This window comes from Aplysia californica, unplaced genomic scaffold (genome assembly GCF_000002075.1).
Source record: "Aplysia californica isolate F4 #8 unplaced genomic scaffold, AplCal3.0 scaffold00325, whole genome shotgun sequence".
Lineage (NCBI taxonomy): Eukaryota > Metazoa > Mollusca > Gastropoda > Aplysiida > Aplysiidae > Aplysia > Aplysia californica.
Genome location: NW_004797595.1, coordinates 751,546 through 759,045, shown reverse-complemented (window position 1 = coordinate 759,045; position 7,500 = coordinate 751,546). Strand labels below are relative to the sequence as shown.

The 7,500-nt window shown below is 39.2% G+C and overlaps 1 protein-coding gene across 1 annotated transcript in view; it reads right to left on the bottom strand.

The window, feature by feature from the left end:
• LOC106012310 overlaps positions 1-7,500 on the bottom strand; it is a 52,734-nt gene that overhangs the window by 17,401 nt on the left and 27,833 nt on the right. The gene's annotated exons all lie outside the window — the stretch shown is intronic.

Sequence of the window (7,500 nt, the reverse complement as noted above, 5' to 3'; positions counted from 1 at the left end):
AGGTCGGGGAATTTGGATGGGGCAGGGGGGGGGCAAGGTAAGGTGAAATTGTAGAAATAGCAATACACACACTGATCATATTATCATATCTTTAGTTATAGACGTATGAAGAGCACACGGTGAAAAGGGGCATATTCACAAACTGGAAATTGTGAGGGTGTCAATTTTAAAAGCTTGTGAAAATCTTAACTTCATATTTGTTTGACTGGTGGTTTATTGATGTTTGTTGAATGGAAAATCAAATAACAAAGCCAACTAACAGATGAACAGAAATGCAGTTGAGTCAACAAGCGTTCAAAATTGATACTCTCACGATTTTCAGTTTGTGACTGCCCGTTTTTTCCCTGTGCCCTTCATATGTTTTCACAATCTAGCAGCCTTATCAATGAATCACAAATATGCATTGTATACCAAATTTTTGGAGGATCTTTTAAGCAGTTGTTTTGGCTTCTTATATAGACCACGTGGTATATTTGTTGTCTAAACATTGCCCAGGGGTCGATTGACTTTAATTGTGGTGAATGTTGAACAGGGTTTCCAGTGGTTCCACAGCATGGCATTCCTGTAGTAAGCTGGCAAAACACATTTTTGTAAAAATCACAACAGTTTCGAGAGAAGTAGGCTTTTGTCAGTGTATTTATTTTTAAAAGGCATTCTTCCGAATTTTTAATGTTATTGTATTAAAAAACTAGTTTAATATTTTAACGCCAGTAGGGTAACTTATCAGACTAAAATTTAGCCTCCAAAATAAAAAAGGCACTTTGTCAGCTTACAACAGATTAGGCTAATAATGTTTAAAATGGAAATTGTAAAAGAACTGTTTTTTCAAGCATAAAGTTTAGAATCTTGTTATTATTGTGTGCTTGTGACTTGCCGAATAATATTAGTTTATTTATCCAGCATAATCTGATAATACTTTGGTGTTGTTTTCGGTCAACAAATTCGACAGAACAGACCAGAATTTACCTAAACTACTACAAATTTAAAGCAGGTAGTCTATTGTTTCAGTGAGCCTTAACAGACTCCACTCATGTCATTATGACCTTGAACAAATTTTTAGACCGATCCATCAATGGTTACAATATCACATAAGAGGTACAACTGAAACCATCGTAGTTTTGAATAACTGGTTACGGTTATCAAAATTCGAGATTAGGTTTTCCTTTCGCATACCACAGAAGAGTTTGTCTTATTTATTTACTCAGGGAAGAGTTAAATCAATTATATTGTTTTTTTTATTCTACTTGCTGGGCCCCCTTTCGATGAAAGGAATGATCGGTGCATTAACATCAGCTGAAAGTCATTGGCCTACTATATTTACACTCTACTAGAATAGAGCAATAAATCTTGAGAGACGCAAAAATTAGAAGGCCTAGATCTATACTCTCAAAACAAAATGCACCTCGCAAAATATCGCTTCCGGCACTTCCGCTGTGAAGGACAGCTGCGCAGATTTGTTTCGTTTCTCAGTGGAATAATCACAAAGGACAAAGAAGGACGGTAACTTTTAGTCAAATATATTTTTGGAAATTCTGGAAATGAATAAATAAAAAATCGGGCTTCGTCATGGGGACCTATCTTTTTGCAGGAACTTGCCAACTTTAACTTTCAACTCTGTAGCTGCCGTAGTTTTAAGGGGAAAGTGACACATGTGTTTCCAAGTTGCAAAATATATAATAGATAAAATATTTGAAAGCCCCTCTTGGATTTCTAAATCATCGTTAATCGCTTTTGATATGGCATTATAATAGCCTCTCACATTTGTGAGATTTCGTTGTGTAAAACATGTTATTGTAAAACGTTGAGGTTAATGTGATACGTTCTTTTAAATCCCTCATATTTGAGATGTTGTCTATGATTTTGAAGCTGATTGATGTACTTTTCTTTACTTTTACTTTGAATTTTTCATCCTTTGTTGTCTTTAAGAGTCGAGGGGAAATGCAGTTTCTTATAATAGTAAGCCAACTCTGCAGCTCTTTCAGTTGTGATATTATGTTTTCTCAGGGTTTCCTTGACACCCTCGATCCACCTTTTGTGTTGCCTTCCTCTTCCTTTATAGCCTGGGTGCTTGGTGTTGTAGGCTCTCGAGGTTGGGTGGCCAGGTGACATACGTAACAGGTGGTCAAACCATTTTATTCTCTGTCTTTCTATGTAATGCAGACAGGACTCAATACCGATAGCTGCTCTTACTTCTGCATTTCTCTGCCTGTCTCGTTTTGTGATGTTAAGGGTTTTGCGAAGACATTTCATTTCGCTTGTGGTGGTTTTGCTTTCATGGGTTCTACTTAATGTCCAGGTCTGGCACTGGTAGTATAATGTTGATATGAATATTGAGGTGAAAAGCTGTCACTTTGTGTACATGGAGATGTTTGGATGGGATAGGGGGGTGCGAGCTGGCGGGTGACACTGTGACAGCGTTGGCATTTTGAGTTCGCATTTCTATTTTTCTGTCCATGAACCCGTTTTCAGAGAAAGTACTGCCAAAATATTTAAACTCCTTCACTTTTTCAGTTGTTAACTATTGACGTGGATGTTCAGGGGACTACGGTTTCTCTCGCAGCTATTGTTCAGTTTGGTAGTGTGATTTTGGAGGCTTTGTGGGTTTGGATGAATAAGACATTGGTTGTTTGTGGAGATAAGTTTATTTAGGTTTTCTGGGCTTTGGTTTGCGCCTTGCGGTTTTTGGGTCCACATAATATACTACAAACAGAAGGGGAGATAGAAGGCATCCCTGTCGTACTCCAGATCTTACTTTGAACCAGTCTGTATTGCCTTCCTTCGCTCTTACTGAGCGTCTGCTGTTAGTGTATAGAGCTCTGACATTATCTAATATTTGTCCTCTGACACCATACTTTTCGAGTGTCTTCCAGAGTTTTTGCGTGGTTTATTCTGTCAAAGGCGTTCTCCTGGTCTATGAAGACGATGTTGGATTCTTTCTATTGTTTTCTGACATATCTGTCCTAATACGAATACAGCATCCGTTGTACACCACTACTTTATCTACCAGCACTTGATCCAACATCATTCTATATCTATTCGGATATATAGATATATATTCTGAGGCAATGAGCTGGAATCAGGCTCTCGTCAAAATAATCAAAGTGAAGAAACTGGCATTTTTCCGCAGGTTTGTGAATTTTTATCGAATGTTTGGTTTTTTGGCTTAACACCTTTAATGCCGGTTAAAGAACTAATTTCTGAGTGGAATTGACAGTAAAACGTTGATTGAATGCTAAAAAAATGTAAATTTTCAGTTACCACGGACTCTTACGCAATGGAAATAAATAACCTTTGGCGGCCAATTTCTCACTAATTTTACCTCTGAAACCAAGTGACCCCCACCGCCTTCATTAGCAAATATCTCGACTTGTATTCAGGGGCGAAGGCTGACTTGTTTGACAGGGTAATCAAAGTGAAATGGGACCAGATAGGGCCTGGAGATATCACACTCACACAAGTCACAAGAATCTTACTGGCACTGGAGGCGGCAACTCTGAGTTGTGAATGAAAACAAGTCCTGAATTCATGTTGTATGCTTGTTCAACCGCTAAAATAATCGGGAAAGTGTTTCATTAAACATTTATTCTAACTAACCTTAAATTTAACTTTAAATTTGAACACACGAACACCAAGGAAAGAAGCACAGATGTCAGCACTACAATGGCATGTTATACCAGACAGCCGAAACACTTTGGTAGAGCATGCCAACTATCAATTTTTTATTTCACATTTGGCTGTTTTTTGTCTAGCTTTTCGCGGCCAGGAGCCGCTGTCATAATCGAGGTCACGATCTGATTATAGGACGTTAAAAAGTCAAGGAAAAAAACAAACACTAGCTGTGTAGTAGCAGGAGTCAAAGGATTATTAGGAGTTAGTTCCCCTCACATCTGTGAGGTAGACTCGACCAGTGTAATAGTTCGCTTAGATAATCAGCGCATTTGGGTGCTTATAACTGTGACCCGAAAGGGGTGAACAAGGTATATGCGACAATGAAACAGTTCTGACTGCTATGCACATGTTCCCTTCAAATCCATTGGTTGTCTCTTCCAGCCTCACTTTAAGCTTACTTAATCAAAGCTTGTGACTGCTTATGGAGTGGTCCGATAGGGGCGAACAGGCTATTTCTGTGGCAATGAAACGGTTTTGAAGGTTAGGCATAGTCTATTGCTCATTGGTGATTATGAACGTCTTTTTACATTTAATTTATGAGGTTTACGTCTATGGGTGAATTTGACTGCGACAATGTTTCAAAATTAGGAAGGGAAGCAGTGATTATTTAATTATATAGACGCTTCGCCTCTGCTTGTATTCAAGAATTATAAATATTGTCTTCAAACAAATACAGACAAGCAAACAAGCTTTAAGATTATACCAATAACTCTATATGCCCATGTGTGTGTGTGTGTGTGTGTGTGTGTGTGTGTGTGTGTGTGTGTGTGTGTGTGTGTGTGTGTGTGTGTGTGTGTGTGTGTGTGTGTGTAACTCAATTTTCGTTTAACCTTCAAAATGTTAAAATGGGACTTATGGATTGTGGCAGATTTTATTCCAAGGCATATTATTATTTACTTTTTTGTTGAGTACTCCCCTGAGAGTTTTGCTCGTACATATATTGACCATTCCCAGTACCAGTCCCCCCCCCCCCCCCCTCTCCGCAACCGCTTCTGTATTCAGAGCATAGCCACCGTACGATTGAATTTACCTGATTCCCCTCTTCATCGAAGAATGAAATATATACTAAGAATTTTCTTTTGCAAATTTCTGGCTAAGGTTGGATAAGAACATCAACATGTCATTGTGTCCTGTTTTTTGCGACTGAAGGATTACTGGGGGTTTTCTCCAAAAGCTTGCATGATTTTTTTGAAAGTGCTACATTTTGGACACTGCTATCTATAAGAAGCGTAAGCGTATTGTAATAAGGTTGTGTAAAAAAGTCGTACTTGTTGTAAATTTTATCCGAGTTAATATATGCATGTGTGTGGGTGAGCAGGGGGGGGGTAGGTTGCTTTACAGAATAATGTACGGTGCTTATAATATCGTTTCTTAAATACCTACACCCAAAAGTGAAATCATCTCATCTACAAAGCTCTAACCTGTGCTGTATTCACAGGTCGCGGGAGGCGGCCTTGGTTCATCATGGAGCCGACAAACCGAAAGAATGTGTCGACAGCTGTCAACTGAGGAATCGCTTTGGTTGACTGGATCTTGAACAAACGTGTAACTCTGTGAAGGAAAACGTGAAGACTGCACACAAGAATGAGACCAGCGATAGCACAGATGATGACAAAGACGCCGAGGGACCTGATGTAAGGCGATTGAGAGAAAAGTGAGACGTTTTGTCTGTTGTCGTGTTGTATGTAGGCACCTGTGACATACGTGAAGAAGAAAAAGCTCGGCATTGAAACGTTAGCGAGACCTTCGAGATTGTTGGGCCACAGAGATAGCCCCAAATTGACAGTTCCATTTTCAACAAGACGTATGTACTCATCCCAGGTCATACAGTTCGCTTCCGGACCAGATGGAACGATGTAAAATGTAAAATTTAAGGACTGGGATAAAGCTACAAGCATTTCAAACAAGAAACCTCGGTAGGCACTGACATTAGTATTAGGATCCGTAAACGATTCAACCATCATTTTGTCAGCTTTCCCTAACACGCGTAACTTTTTTCCATTCAGATACGATTTTATATTGGGAAATGCCTGTTCGCAAGTGACACCGGAAAATCTGGACTGTCCAATTCTCACTGGCTCCATGTTTCGATGGCCTTGTTTCCACATCAAAGTCTGCACGTCTCGAACACAACCTGAAAGTTCATCGGTCGTCAATGAAATGAAATTATCATAAACACAGTGAGTGATTTCTGGATACAAAAAGAGCTTCTTGGGTTGGAGAGCAGGAAGAAGGACGATCCATCTCGTCGTGTGCGTGGCCACCGTTACAAGGTCGTCCTGTAAAACTATCTGCATTGTCTCTTCCAAAATATTTTTGTCTAAGTGGGCAAATAATAATATGAAGTTTGAATAACCCTTTAATCTGTGAGCTTGGTATAATTCCTGTTTCCAAGTTGCATTGTTTAATCCATTCCTTACAGGAATAACTAAGTGCAATGTATTTACCGAAGAATCCATCAGTTTCTGGAGAAAGTCCTCGTAGAATGAGTTTGGATCGGACAAGATCATAACGTGAGTCCACTGACAGTCCTGAATCAGATTTTGTATCAGTCTCGTGACGTGCCATGAACCCACAGACTTGCAGTTCGTGTGCTCAGTTTTGTCTGAGGCACACGAAGCAATAGATTTCCAAGTGAAAAATTGGATAAGAAGAACACACCCAAGAACAGTTAACATCCTCCTGTTGGATATACTTGCGAGAACTCCAAAGTTTCCCATTGAAGTATTAAAGCTTTATGGCGATGGGAAAAATGTATTTACAGTGCTATTCTACTTCGTGAGAAGTAGATCAAATGCATCTATAAATGCAGCTGGTCAGTTTTCACCGCTAATGCAGTGTGCACAAAGAAAGACATTAAAACGAGACCCATCAGACCCCTTACCCGTGTCATAAAATGTTTAATGTCTGTTCATTGCAACTCCATTTGAAGCTGTGACCTGTAAAGAATGGTCTACAAAATAAAATGTCTAAACTTTTGTGCCTAAAAATCAGAGAATGCAGTATGTCTAGTATTTATTCTTGACGATTCTTTGATGCTAGTGAGGAAATCTCGACGATTTCTATCTGAATGAAGCAAACTGAGCGATGATTCCATGTAAATAGATCAAGAGGATGCACAACATCTCGTCGACTCGGTAACACATGTTCGTCTGTGCACTGACACGAGTGGCCCTTTTGTGTCTCTCACCAGAGAGACAAGAGATCAAAGATAACATATTTGCACGTGTAATAATTTTGTACAAAACAAGACGTTCGGCTTGAAGACGTTAATGTCATTCGACTTTAAAACTCATAAGAGAAGTATTGTGTTCAATGTAGTCCAATTCGAACGATGTCACAGCTCCCGTTTTCAACTTTAAAAATGAGATGTTATGGGAACACACTCATAAGGGGACTAGTTTGCTCTTGATATTAGTATGGATATTGTCCGATATTTATTTTCAGTTCTGGGTCGGAACAATCCTTCAACAATAATAATGCAATGTAAACAGAATGTTCTTTTGACCTGGAGGGCTGTTCGAGGACCAGAACGGGGGCCATCAATACATGAAGATAAACATAAGTTCACATTGACTCAGTGGTTGAAACAATACCAAGTGCAATTGAGACTGATCAAGATCGCCTCAATCCTCGCTCAACCCCCCCCCCCCCCAAAAAAAAAAACTCTCCCAAAACAAAAAAATCCCCTTTAACAAAAAAAGTCACATGGGACAAGCGCACAATATCACAAGTCAAATGACGAGGCCATATTGCAGAGGATCTCAATAATAAATTCTGAAAAGGATCATAATAGACTTTCTGACTGACGGAAAGGAAAAAAAAAAGAGA